This window comes from Oncorhynchus mykiss, chromosome 4 (genome assembly GCF_057628025.1).
Source record: "Oncorhynchus mykiss isolate SJ-2025 chromosome 4, ASM5762802v1, whole genome shotgun sequence".
Taxonomy (NCBI): Eukaryota; Metazoa; Chordata; class Actinopteri; order Salmoniformes; family Salmonidae; genus Oncorhynchus; species Oncorhynchus mykiss.
In genome coordinates, this window is record NC_143025.1 from 83,877,352 (window position 1) to 83,891,076 (window position 13,725).

Genomic DNA, 13,725 nt, shown 5'->3' on the forward strand with positions numbered 1-13,725 from the left:
TTTGTGTAAGTTTATCGATAGCCTAGCATAGCATTATGCCTAGCTAGCAGCAGGCAGCTTGGTCACAAAAATCAGAAAAGCAATCAAATTAAATAGTTTACCTTTGATGAGCTTCGGATGTTTTCACTCACGAGAAAACACAGCAAATGTTCATTTTGTGCCATAAAGATTATTTTTATAGCTGAAACACATCCCTTTGTATTTCCCGTTTGGTTGAGAAATCCACCGGAAACTGCGGTCACAACAACGCCGAAAAATATTCCAAATTACATCCATAATATCGACAGAAACATGGCAAACGTTTTTTATAATCAATCCTCAAGGTGTTTTTCAAATATCTATTCGATAATATATCAACTGGGACAGGTGGCCTCTTAGTAAGAAAGAGAGAAACAATGGCTGCATTTGTCTTTTACGCACAAAACACTCTGAGAGCCTACAGCTGACCACTGACGCAATGTTGTCGTTCAGGCTCATTTTTCTAAATAAAAGCCTGAAACTACTGTATATATTGTGACACTAGAAGAAAAAGGAATCTGGTTGATATCTCATTCACTGCTCAATAGGGACTCATAGGAACGCAGAGCTTTCTAAATAAGAGTCCCTTCCTGATTGGAATTTTCTCAGGCTTTCGCCTGCAATATCAGTTCTGTTATACTCACAGACAATATTTTTACAGTTTTGGAAACTTTAGAGTGTTTTCTATCCTAAGATGTTATATGAGAATTATATGCATATTCTAGCATCTTGTCCTGACAAAATAGCCTGTTTACTTTGGGAACGTTATTTTTCCAAAAATGAAAATAGTGCCCCCTAGTTTCAAGAAGTTTTAAATGTCCAATGTTTAAAGTAATTTCCTCATTCCATTCAATAACTGCTTGTGTCACTTAGTTATTGTTCAGTCTCTCACATCACTGTGGAGGAATTGTGACCCACTCTCCCATGCAGAACTCCTTTAACTCAGCGACGTTTGTGGGTTTTTGAGCATGAACTGCTCATGTCAGGTCCTGACACAGCATCTCAATTGGTTTGTATCAATGTGCCGCTAAAACATAAAAACATGAATCAACCATTCACATTTTACTGCAATATACATATGATAAACCCTTTCTGTTCATTTAAAAGTGAAAAAATACAGACGGGATATTCTTACAAATTGAAATGAGTTTCCGAAAATATGTGTCACAATATGATTTTTTTTTTTATGTCAACATACAATATAGACTGTCCTTATACATAATCTATATTCAACTGTAAACTATTTGTAACAAAATGCCTGACATGTAACATTTTACTGGTGGAACAGGTATGTTGAACTAGCTTGCTTGAGATACAGTGCATTCAGAAAGTATTCAGACTCCTTGACTTTTTCCATATTTTGTTACGTTACAGCCTTCTTCTAAAATTGATTACATTTTTTTTAATCCTCAATCTACACACAATACCCCATAATGACAAAGTGAAAACAGATTTTTAGATTTTGGGGAAAATGTAAATAAACAAAACAAACAGAAGTACTTTATTCACATACAGTACCAGTCTAAAGTTTGGACACCCCTACTTAGTCAAGTGTTTTTCTTTATTTTTACTATTTTCAACATTGTAGAAACATCAGAACTATGAAATAACACATATGGAATCATGTAGTAACCAAAAAAAAGTCTAACAAATAAAATATAAAATATTTTATATTTTCAAATTCTTCAAAGTAGCTCCAATTGGACCTTGATGACAGCTTTGCACACTCTTGGCATTCTCTCAACCTGCTTCATGAGGTAGTCACCTGGAATGCATTTCAATTAACAGATGTGATTTCCTTTTTAATGCATTTGAGATAATCAGTTGTGTTATGAAAAGGTAGGGGTGGTATACAGAAAATAGCCCTATTTGGTAAAAGAACAAGTCCATATTATGGCAAGAGCAGCTCAAATAAGGAAGGAGAAACAGCAGTCCATCATTAATTTAAGACATAAAGGTCAGTCAATCCGCAACATTTCAAGGAGTTTCTTCAAACGCAGTTGCAAAAACTATCAAGTGCTATGATGAAACTGGGACTTCTGCTGCAGAGAAAAAGTTAATTAGAGTTAACTGCACCTCAGATTTTAGCCCAAATAAATGCTTCACAGAGTTCAAGTAACAGAAACATCTCAGCATCAACTGTTCAGAGGAGACTGCGTGAATCAGACCTTTGTGGTCAAATTGCTGTAAAGAAACCACTAATACCATTTGTTTTTCAACAGGACAATGACCCAAAACACACCTCCAGGCTATGTAAGGGCTATTTGACCAAGACGGAGAGTGATGGAGTGCTAAATCAGATGACCTAGCCTACACAATCACCCGACCTCAACCCAATTGAGATGGTTTGGGATGAGTTGGACTGCAGAGTGAAGGAAAAGCAGCCATCAAGTGCTCAGCATGTGTGGGAACACCTCTTAAAGATCGGGTGAATTTTTTCAACATTTTGTAAAAAATCGCGCAAAATTTCAACGTCCTGCTACTCATGCCAGGAATATAGTATATGCATATGATTAGTATGTGTGGATAGAAAACACTCTGAAGTTTCTAAAACTGGTTAAATCATGTCTGTGACTATAACAGAACGTGTGTAGCAGGCAAAACCCCAAGGAAAACTGTTCACAAAAAAAAATATATATATCTCTCCGCCAGTTCTCTGTATTGTCTATGGCAAGGGAAAATAGATAGCGCCCAGTTTACAGTTCCTACAGCTTCCACACGATGTCGCCAGACTTGGCAATTTGGTTGAAGTTAATCCTTGGTGAAATGAGGAATAGGCACTTCTTGTCATCGGGTACACCGGGGGAAGTTATGAAAGAGAGAATATCGACCATGATTTCAAGACTTGCTGCTATTGAATACAGATCGCCCCGTGATCAATTTGATCGATTATTAACGTTTACTAATACCTAAAGTTGGATTACAAAAGTAGTTTGAAGTGTTTTGTCAAAGTTTATAGGCAACTTTTTTAATTTAAAAAAATGACGTTGCGTTTTGGAAAGCTGTTTTTTCCTGGATCAGACGGGCTTCATAAATGGACATTTTGGGTATACATGGACGGATTTAATCGAAAAAAATACCCAATTGTGATGTTTATGGGACATATTGGAGTGCCAACAAAGAAGCTCGTCAAAGGTAATGAATGTTTTATATTTTATTTCTGCGTTTTGTGTAGCGCCGGCTACGCTAATTCTTTTGTTTACGTCCCCTTCAGATATTTCGGGGGTTGCATGCTATCAGATAATAGCTTCTCATGCTTTCCCCGAAAAGTATTTTAAAAATCTGACATGTTGGCTAGATTCACAACGAGTGTAGCTTTAATTGAGTACCCTGCATGTGTGTTTTAATGAAAGTTTGAGTTTTATCGAGTACTATTAGCATTTGGCGTTGCGCATTTCCATTTCCTGTTGGCTAGGTGAGACGCTAGCGTCTCACCTTGCTCTAAGAGGTTTTAAGACTGTTGGAAAAGCATCCCCCATGAAGCTGGTTAATAGAATGCCAAGAGCGTACAAAGCGGTCATCAAGGCAAAGGGTGACTACTTTGAAGAATCTTTTCTCAAATATACATGATTCCATATGTGTTATTTCATAGTTTTGATGTCTTCACTACTTTTCTGCAATGTATAAAAAGGCAAAAATAAAGAAAAATCCTTGAATTAATGGGTGTGTCCAAACTTTTGTCTGGTACTGTAAGTATTCAAACTCTTGCTCAGATTCGAAATTGAGCTCAGGTTCAGCCTGTTTCCATTAATCATCCTTGAGATGTTTCTACAACTTGATTGGAGTCCACCTGTGGTAAATTAAATTAATTGGACATGATTTGGAAAGGCACAAACCTCTCTATATAAGGTCCCACAGTTGACATTGCATGTCAGAGCAAAAACAAAGCCATGAGGTCGAAGGAATTGTCCTTAGAGCTCCGAGACAGGATTACCAAAACAATTCTGCAGCATTGAAGGTCCTCAAGAACACAGTGGACTCCATCATCCTTAAATGAAAGAAGTTTGGATCCACCAAGACTCTTCCTAGAGCTGGCCGCGCGGCCAAACTGAGCATTCGGGGAAGAAGGGCCTTGGTCAGGGAGGTGACCAAGAACCTGATGGTCACTCTGACAGAGATCTAGAGTTTCACTAGGAGATGGGAGAACCTTCCAGAAGGAAAACCATCTCTGCAGCACTCCACCAATCAGGCCTTTATAGTAGAGTGGCCAGATGGAAGCCACTCCTCAGTAAAAGGCACATGGCAGCCCGCATGGAGTTTGCCAAAAGGCACCTAAAGGACTCTCAGACCATGAGAAAACAGTTATTTTGGTCTGATGAAACCAAGATTGACTCTTTAGCCTGAATGAAGGTTCACCTTCCAAAAGGACAATGACCCTAAGCACACAGCCAAGACAATGCATGAGTGGCTTCGGGACAAGACACTGAATGTCTTTGAGTGTCCCAGCCAGAGCCCAGACTTGAACCCTTATCGAACATCTCTGGATAGACCTAAAAAGAGCTCTGTAGCGACGCTCCCCATCCAACCTGACACAGTTTGAGAGGATCTCCATAGAAGAATGGGAGAAACTACCCAAATACAGGTGTGCCGAGATTGTAGAGTCATACTCAAGAAGATTCGAGGCTGTATTTGCAGGCAAAGGTGCTTCAACATAGTACTGAGTAAAGGGTCTGAATACTTATGTAAATGTGATATTTCATTTGAAATACATTTGCATAAATATCTAAAAACCAGTTTTTCTTTGTAATTATGGGATATTGTGCATAGATCGATGAAGGAATTATAACAACTGGATCATTTTTAGAATAAGGCTGTAATTTAACAGAATGTGGAAAAAGTCAAGGGGTCTGAATACTTTCCGAATGCACTGTATATAGCCATATAGCCTAATATAGCTTTACTAAGAGCAAGGTGAGGTTTCTTGCATCTAAAAAGTTATATTTTTTCAATGGAATGGGAAAATGGAAAAGATTAGAACAATGCATGGATAGTAAAAATAATGAATGTTAAAGTGATGCTCCTAAAGTTAAGTACATTTCAGCCAGTACTTTTGAAAGTTGAGCTCACGAGCCAAAACTGTTCCACGAGACATTTGCACAATTGTGTACTTTGCCATCCATTTTGTATGATATGTTACATCCTGCAAATTTGTATTTTTTTATGTTAGCAATTCGTATGATATGTTACGAATTCCATTTCATACAATATGTTAAGATCCCGGACTGCATCTTTAAGTGTAAATAATAGTGTGTTAATTAAAGTCTGTTTTGTATGGTGTATTAAGGGGGAATGGTAAGTGCTTGTAGAAATTAACGCACCCAAATGTATTATGATCTCCGTACAAATCTGTGCCCAATGTCTAATTGGTCACAACGCAGGAAAGCAAGTAAAGACCTCTTTATCAAGCCTACCAGTCCTCTAGGGCACATTTGTAGGAAGAAAATTGTAGAAAAAATGTGTGTCCCCCTATTGCTATCTAAGCTTTGTGGGACACCGAATCATGGAACAATATCTTGTAACAGGAACTTAGCCACGGTCTTTGCTTCCTCATTTGATGTGGGGAAGGCTTGGAGTAACTGTCACCCATTACCACCGCTCTCTCTCTCTCCAGTTCATGGTTCGAATCACAATTACAACTTTTGATTAATTATAAACTTCTTAACAATTTTCAGTGTTTACACATATTTCAATTTCAACCAATGTCCCTGAATTTTCTGGTGAAGGTGATGAGACGTCACCAGAAATTCAGAACAGGAGTAATTCAAAAACATTTTCTATAGCTGGTTTACATTGGGTTTGTAAGTACATTTCTCATCAGGAGAAATTACACGTGTTAAGCCAAAATTAAGACAATAGATACTTCAGTAAACTTCATTTGTGTGCCCTTTAAGGTGCATCCTGTTTAACCCATGAAGAGCCTACTAAAATAAAATAGAAAAATCCCATCAAATAAATCAGACATGGTATTAACACCACTGACACATATTCATACTTATAGATGGGTGGGGGGTGTGTATATACTGTATATATATATATATATATATATATATATATATATATATATATATATATATATATATATATATATGTGTGTGTGTGTGTATATATATATACATATATATATATATATATATATATATATATGTATGTGTGTGTGTGTGTGATAAAACGTAGGCCAAAGCGAACTAATGGCGATGCCTAAATTTCGGAGCTCCCTCAACCGCCTACAACCTTAAGCCTTCCTGTGACATCGGCTGTTGTAGGTGTCCTGGAGGGCAGGTAGTTTGCCCCCGGTGATGCGTTGTGCAGACCTCACCACCCTCTGGAGAGTCCTGTGGTTGTGGGAGGTGCATTCACCGTACCAGGTGGTGATACAGCCCGACATGATGCTCTCAATTGTGCACCTGTAAAAGTTAGTGAGGGTTTTCGATGACAAGCCAACTTTTTCAGCCTCCTGAGGTTGAAGAGGCATTGTTGCGCCGTCTTCACCTTACTGTTTGTGTGGCTGGACCATTTCAGTTTGTCGGTGATATGTACACCGAGGAACTTAAAACTTTCTACATTCTCCACTGCTGTCCCGTCAATGTGGAGGTGCTCCCTTTGCTGTTTCCTGAAGTCCACTATCATCTCCTTTGTTTTGCTGACATTGAGTGAGAGGTTATTTTCCTGACACCACACTCCGAGGGCCCTCACCTCCTCCCTGTAGGCCGTCTCGTCGTTGTTGGTAATCAAGCCTACCTCTGTAGTGTCTGCAAACTTGATGATTGAGTTGGAAGCCTGCATGGCTACGCAGTCGTGGGTAAACACCCTTGTGGGGCCCAAGTGTTGAGAATCAGTGGAGTGGAGATGTAGTTTCAACCCTTCACCACCTGGGGGCAGCCCATCAGGAAGTCCAGGACCAAATTGCACAGGGCGGGTTCGAGACCCAGGGTCTAAAGTTTAATGATGAGTATGGAGGGTACTATGGTGTTGTCAATGAACAGTATTATTACATAGATATTCCTCTTGTCCAGATGTGATAGGGCAGTGTGCAGTGTGATGGCTATTGCATCGTCTGTGGACCAATTGGGGCGGTAAGCAAATTGAAGTGGGTCTAGGGTGACAGTTGGAGTGGAGTTGATATGATCCTTGACTAGTTTCTCAAAGCACTTCATGATGACAGAAGTGAGTGCTACGGGGCGATAGTCATTTAGTTCAGTTACCTTTGGCTTTCTTGGGAACAGGAACAGGAACAATTGTGGCCATTTTGAAGCATGTGGAGACAGTAGACTGGGATAGGGAGGAATTGAATATATATTTAAACACACCAGCCAGCAGCTCTGTGCTTGCTGTGAGGACGCGGCTAGGGATGCCGTCTGGGCCGGCAGCCTTGCGAGGGTTAACACGTTTAAATGTTTTACACACCGATTATTCTACACTGATTATCCACCTACCTTTTCAACCTTCTATCAGTTTATTTTGCTACGGCTTCTAACGTCCATTTTACCTTTTCCTAGTGTCATGACGTTGGCCCGGGGGTAGGTTTATGACAGTCATAAATACCTCTTTCCCCCTTTTTCCTCTCTCTACCCTACTGATGTTACATTTGCAAACCCCTTGGTTAACATAGAGATTCTGGGAACATCAGAAGGTGGGGGGAAATGAACTATATTCTGGTAATCCGACCAATTGAACATATGCGGTGGTACTTAATGGATATGATGTCAGTTCGGTTGTCATCTGAGACATTCTCATCAATGATAAGATGACAAACTCTACAGTGGAAAGTCTACACATCAGAGTTATCGGATTCACATGGAATTTTTATTCAATTTAAATGTTTGAATGTTAAATTATGTGCGATGGGATGAAATGTGATTTTAGCTTCTAAAATGTGAGATTTGGGTTTTCATAAGGTAGGCTCTGCTCAATCAGTGGCCCGTCCCTGTGAAGGGACATGGGCTATAAAACTTTTCAAACACACCCTCCTCTCCCTTCCTATATAAAGCCTTGACGACAATATAACCTCCTGTTTCGAGGATGTGAGGACGACGGTCCGATGTCAGAATGGTTCAGATAATAACTACAGAACGAAGCCAACATCAGCGTGAGCTTTGGTTGCGAATGGTGTGAACTTTGAACTCTTATTCACTACAGAAGTGATACCTCCTAGCCATTGAGTTAGCAACAGCAGCTGCAAACGAGGGTTAGGAAGGAAGAGACAGAGTATGCCGTCTATCACACAACGACGTTACTACAACGTATCCAATTGACCACCAGAGACATTCTTCAAAGGACAATGGACTCGGTTTGGCAATACGGCCTTCCATCTACCACCAACCTACCGAAGCGCAGGTCAGAGTAAATATTTATTGCATTTTCCTTTTCCAAATGGCCGGTAATTTAGAATCCATAAAATACTGTATTTACGATAGCACAGCTTCTTCCTTTGGTCCTCAGTCTTCCCGCTCTTTCACTCAAACCCAGCCCCTTTTCTTTTGTGTAACAAGCTGTCATATCTGTTCCGCCCGCTAGGGACGTTTTCCTTTATGACGTAATTTGTAATCAAGGTAAGATTAATTATGTGTATGTGTAATTCTGTGTGATTACTTAGGTATTTAGTAAATAAATAATTAAACCCAATTTTGTATTGCTGATTCAACTTGTTAGCCAGGGTTTGTGAAGATAACCAAGAATTTACAACTTTCAGATGAGACTGAATTAAGGTGACGATTAATATTGACTGCTATTGATGTAAAATATTACTTGTAGAGTAATAATATTTGTAGAGCTGTTATCTTCCGAATAAACTCTTAAAGATCTTTTAAGAGTTTATTCGGAAGATAACAGCTCTACAAATATTATTTTGTGGTGTCCCGACTCTCTAGTTAATTACATTTACATGATAACCTCAATCAGGTAATATTAATTACGGAGAAATTATTTTATAGAATAGGTGTTGCCAATTATAACCACATTCCTGGAAATCTTAGAGAGGATCTCATGTTGAATGCTGTTGAAGAAATATGGCTACAGGTTCATCTGCCTCACCTAAAGCCCATTCTGGTGGGAAGCTGCCATAGACCACCAAGTGCTAACAGTCAGTATTTGGATAACATCTGTGAAATGCTTGATAATTAATGTGATATCAACATAGTTTTCTGGGTGATTTAAATATTGACTGGCTTTCATCAAGCTGCCCACCCAAGAAAAAGCTTCAAATTGTAACCAGTGCCTGCAACCTGGTTCAGGTTATCAGTCAACCTACCAGAGTAGTTAAAAACAGCACAGGAATGAAATCATCAACATGTATTGATCACATATTTACTAATGCTGCAGAAATTTGCTTTAAAGCAGTATCCAAATCCATCGGATGTAGTGATCACAATATAGTAGCCATTTCTAGGAAAACCAAAGTTCCAAAGACTGAGCCTAATATAGTGTATAAGAAGTCATACAATACATTTTGTAGTGATTCCTACTGTATGTTGTTGATGTAAATAATATTTGTTGGTCTGTGGTGGGAAATGAGGCGTAACCAGATGCTGTACTTGACACATTTATGAAATTCCTTATTCCAGTTACTAATAAGCATGCATAAATTAAGAAAATGACCTTAAAAACTGTTAAATCCCTGTGGATTGATGAGGAATTTAAAACATTTATGTTTGAGAGTGATGAGGCAAAAGGATTTGCAAATAAGTCTGGCTGCACATCCGATTGGCAAACATACTGCAAATTGAGAAATCATATGACCAAACTGAATATAAAGAAGAAGAAACTATACATTGAAAAGAAGATGAATGATAGTAAAAAGCTTTGGAGCACCTTAAATTAAATTTGGGGCAAACTCAGCTCCATCATTCATTGAATCAGGTGGCACATTCATCACAAAACCCAGTGACATTGCCAATTACTTTAATGATTTTTTCATTGGCAAGATTAGCAAAGTAAGGCATGATGTCAGCAACAAATGCTGACACTACACATCCAAGTATATCTGACCAAATTATGAAAGACAAGCATTGTAAGTTTTAATTCCATAAAGTATGTGTGGAAGAGGTGAAAAAGTATTGCTGTCTATCAACAATAGCAAGCCACCGAGGTCTGACAAATTGGATGGAAAATGACGGACTATATTGCCACTTCTATTTGCCATATCTTCAAGCATTCGAGAATGTGTGTGCACTCAGGTCTGGGGTCTAGAGGGAAACATAAGTAATTCCGCTACCTTAGAATAGTAAAGCCCCTTTCACTGGCATTAGCCGACCAATCAGCCTGTCATCAACCCTTAGGGTGTTCTTAATTTAAGCCTCTCAAACATAATCAAGGTAGAATCAGGAATTCCCCGGGGCAGCTGTCTAGCCCCCTTACTTTTTTCCATCTTTTCTTGAGAAAAAAATAAAATAAAATGAATGCCTTGTATTTTGGTCAAATCTTTCACTAAACCTCAACTAAATCTTGTAGTGAATGGAAATTGTAAGTATCTAAGATGGAGAGCAAGTATCTAAGATGGAGAGAAGTCTGTCCATAATAAAGCACTGCTCTGCCTTCTTTACACCACTATTGAAAAGGCAGGTCCTTTTCAATAGAGAGAGAGAGATGAGAGAGATGAGAGAGATGGACTTCAACACTTCTTGTATTTGTTATGATTGACATGTTTAATACACAGAGATGTCTGTTTGAACTACTGGCACATAGCTCGGACATCTATGCATAGCCCACATGCCGCCAGAGGTCTCTTCACAGACCCAAAGGCCAGAACAGACTATGGGAGGCGCACAGTACTACATAGAGCCATAAGTACATGGAACTCTATTCCACATCAAGTAACTGATGCAAGCAGTAGAATTAGATTTAAAAAAAACAGATACAAATACACCTTATGGAACAGCGGGGACTGTGAAGAGACACAAACACAGGCACAGACATGCATACACACACACGCGATAACAAATGCTCTATACACATGTACAAATGGATTTTGTGTTGTAGATATGTGGTAGTAGAGGTCTGAGGGCACAGACTTAACGTGTTGTGAAATATGTTGTGATTGTATTGTTTTTAAAAATGGTGTAACTGCCTTAATTTTGCTGGACCCCAGGAAGAGTAGATGCTGCCTTTGTAGGATCTAATGGGGATCCATAATAAATACAAATACAAAGATATTGACCTTATTAAGTCACAGGCAAAATTCAAATATATGAGCATTTTTGCTCAATTGTGAATTGAGTTTGAAAAACAATAGTGTGTGAACGTAAATATTGAAGTTTGCCTTTGCAACAGAAATAGCTGTGTTGATCAAACAAGATAGTTTAGTTTGCTGAGACCCACAATTTAGAATACTGTGTTGGTTTTAAAATACATCTGGCTTTCGGCATGTATTTTACTTTGAGTTAATTTACTTCTCAGGAACCAGTATACAATTAAAACATATACTGGTTTTCACAGGCTGAAATATGATGCATTAAACCAGATATAACAACAAAAAAGTAAATGGATCTGTTTTGTGGTCTGTGGTTACTCAGGAGAACCCACTGTCTGGTCTAGCCTGGACAAATCAAGTTTGTACTGTATGTGCTAACATTCCAATCCTTGCCCCTTTTTGTCAAAACAATCATGTTGCTCCATTGTTTGGCAATGACACATGAGTACATGGAGTGGAATTTGGCCTTAAAACAGATTCTGGATGTCTGGTCCGTTGATTGGATTTTGACTGAAACAGGAAAGGAGTCAAAAGGGACTCTAAGTACAACAATTAACAAACTTGTCTCAACCAAAGTAAAAAATATATAGCAGTCATCTGTCAATAATGAAATCATTTCCATAGTTGAGAAAATTACTATATTATTATAAGGACACAAGGCGAGACCCAGATGCAAACACAGGAGGCAGATGGTTAGAGTACAAGATGTTTATTCACAATCCAAAAGGGGTAGGCAAGAGAATCGTTGTGGACAGTCAAAAAAAAAAAAACATGCTGGTTGACTTGAACGTACAAGATGAACTGGCACACTGTGTTGAAGTAACAATGTTTATTGTAACAACCGGGGCAGGGAAACTACAGGTCATGGCAGGCAGGGGTCGATAATCCAGAGTAGTGGGGCCAAGGTATAGGACGACAGGCAGGCCCAGGTCAGGTCAGGCAGAGGTCGGTAATCCAGAGTAGGGACAAAGGCACAGGACAACAGGCAGGCTCAGTCTGGACAGGCAAGGCTCGACACCAGGAGGACGAGAAAACAAGAGAAGTGCTGGTTGACTTGAACAAACAAGACAAACTGGCAACAGGCAGACAGAAAACACAGGTATAAATACACTGGGGATAATGGGGAAGATGGGCGACACCTGGAGGGGGTGGAGACAAGCACAAGGACAGGTAAAACAGATCAGGGCGTGACAAGAAATGAGGAAACAGAAGAGAAAATGAAATACGTGATGACATTGTAAGCAGGGAGATACAGCAAATGGATTATACCCAACCTGATCTGACAAAAAGACATACCAACTGCAATACAATTCCTTGTTTGCTTAACTGAATCAGAAATGTATGTTAGCAGAACATTCCTGTCCCAAAGTAGGGTAAACTAGAAAATCAGCGTACTAAGGAAATGTAAAGCCACTGTAAAATCCACTGAACAATATGCACAAGTGTGTACAGAGCTATATTTAGTACACTAGTTTGTAAAGAAATAGCATATATTTTTTTATGTTTTATTGTATGTGCTCTGTAGTGAACATAAGGAATAGGTCAATAGAACATATGAACCATTTTACATTACAGTGAAAGGGTACAGTGTAGAAAACATAGACACATCCTGATGTACAGTGAAAGGGTACAGTGTAGAAAACATTGACACATCCTGATGTACAGTAAAGAGGACAGTGTAGAAAACAGACACATCCTGATGTACAGTAAAAGGGTACAGTATAGAAAACATAGCTGACACATCCTGATGTACAGTAAAAGGGTACAGTATAGAAAACATAGTTGACACATCCTGATGTACAGTAAAGAGGACAGTATAGAAAACATAGCTGACACATCCTGATGTACAGTAAAAGGGTACAGTATAGAAAACATAGTTGACACATCCTGATGTACAGTAAAGAGGACAGTATAGAAAACATAGCTGACACATCCTGATGTACAGTAAAAGGGTACAGTGTAGAAAACATAGTTGACACATCCTGATGTACAGTAAAGAGGACATTACAGTATAAACAAGCTCTTATTTTGCTCTAATTGTATTGAATCAAATATTACACTGCTCTGAAAACTCACCATACTATCTGAGATATTTTATTTGCTAGAAGCAGAATAGAATATCAAACTAACAAATAATATAATGACACAACGACACACACTTAGGCCAGGATTTAATCTGATTGTAGATTTGGAAAATGCGCCATTAGCCGACATATGTCGTGTTTACTGTGAATATGGTCTCCACGAACGTGGGCACATTGCCTTTAGAACCTGCATTGCTGACAAAGCACGATCAAATTGAATTCCGGCCTTACCTTTCTTCTTACCATAAACTGTTCTAATTAAGTTGGCAGCCATTTTTTAAAAACAGAAAGATAAAGTTATCCAGGTCACACATGTGATATCATTGAAAAGCCCAGAATGTCTCTCAAAGGGAAAACAGGAACTAACACAGTGGCATGTATGTCCTCAGAGATTAAGATCAAAAACAACTGTCTATTAGAGTGAACAAAGTGTAAATG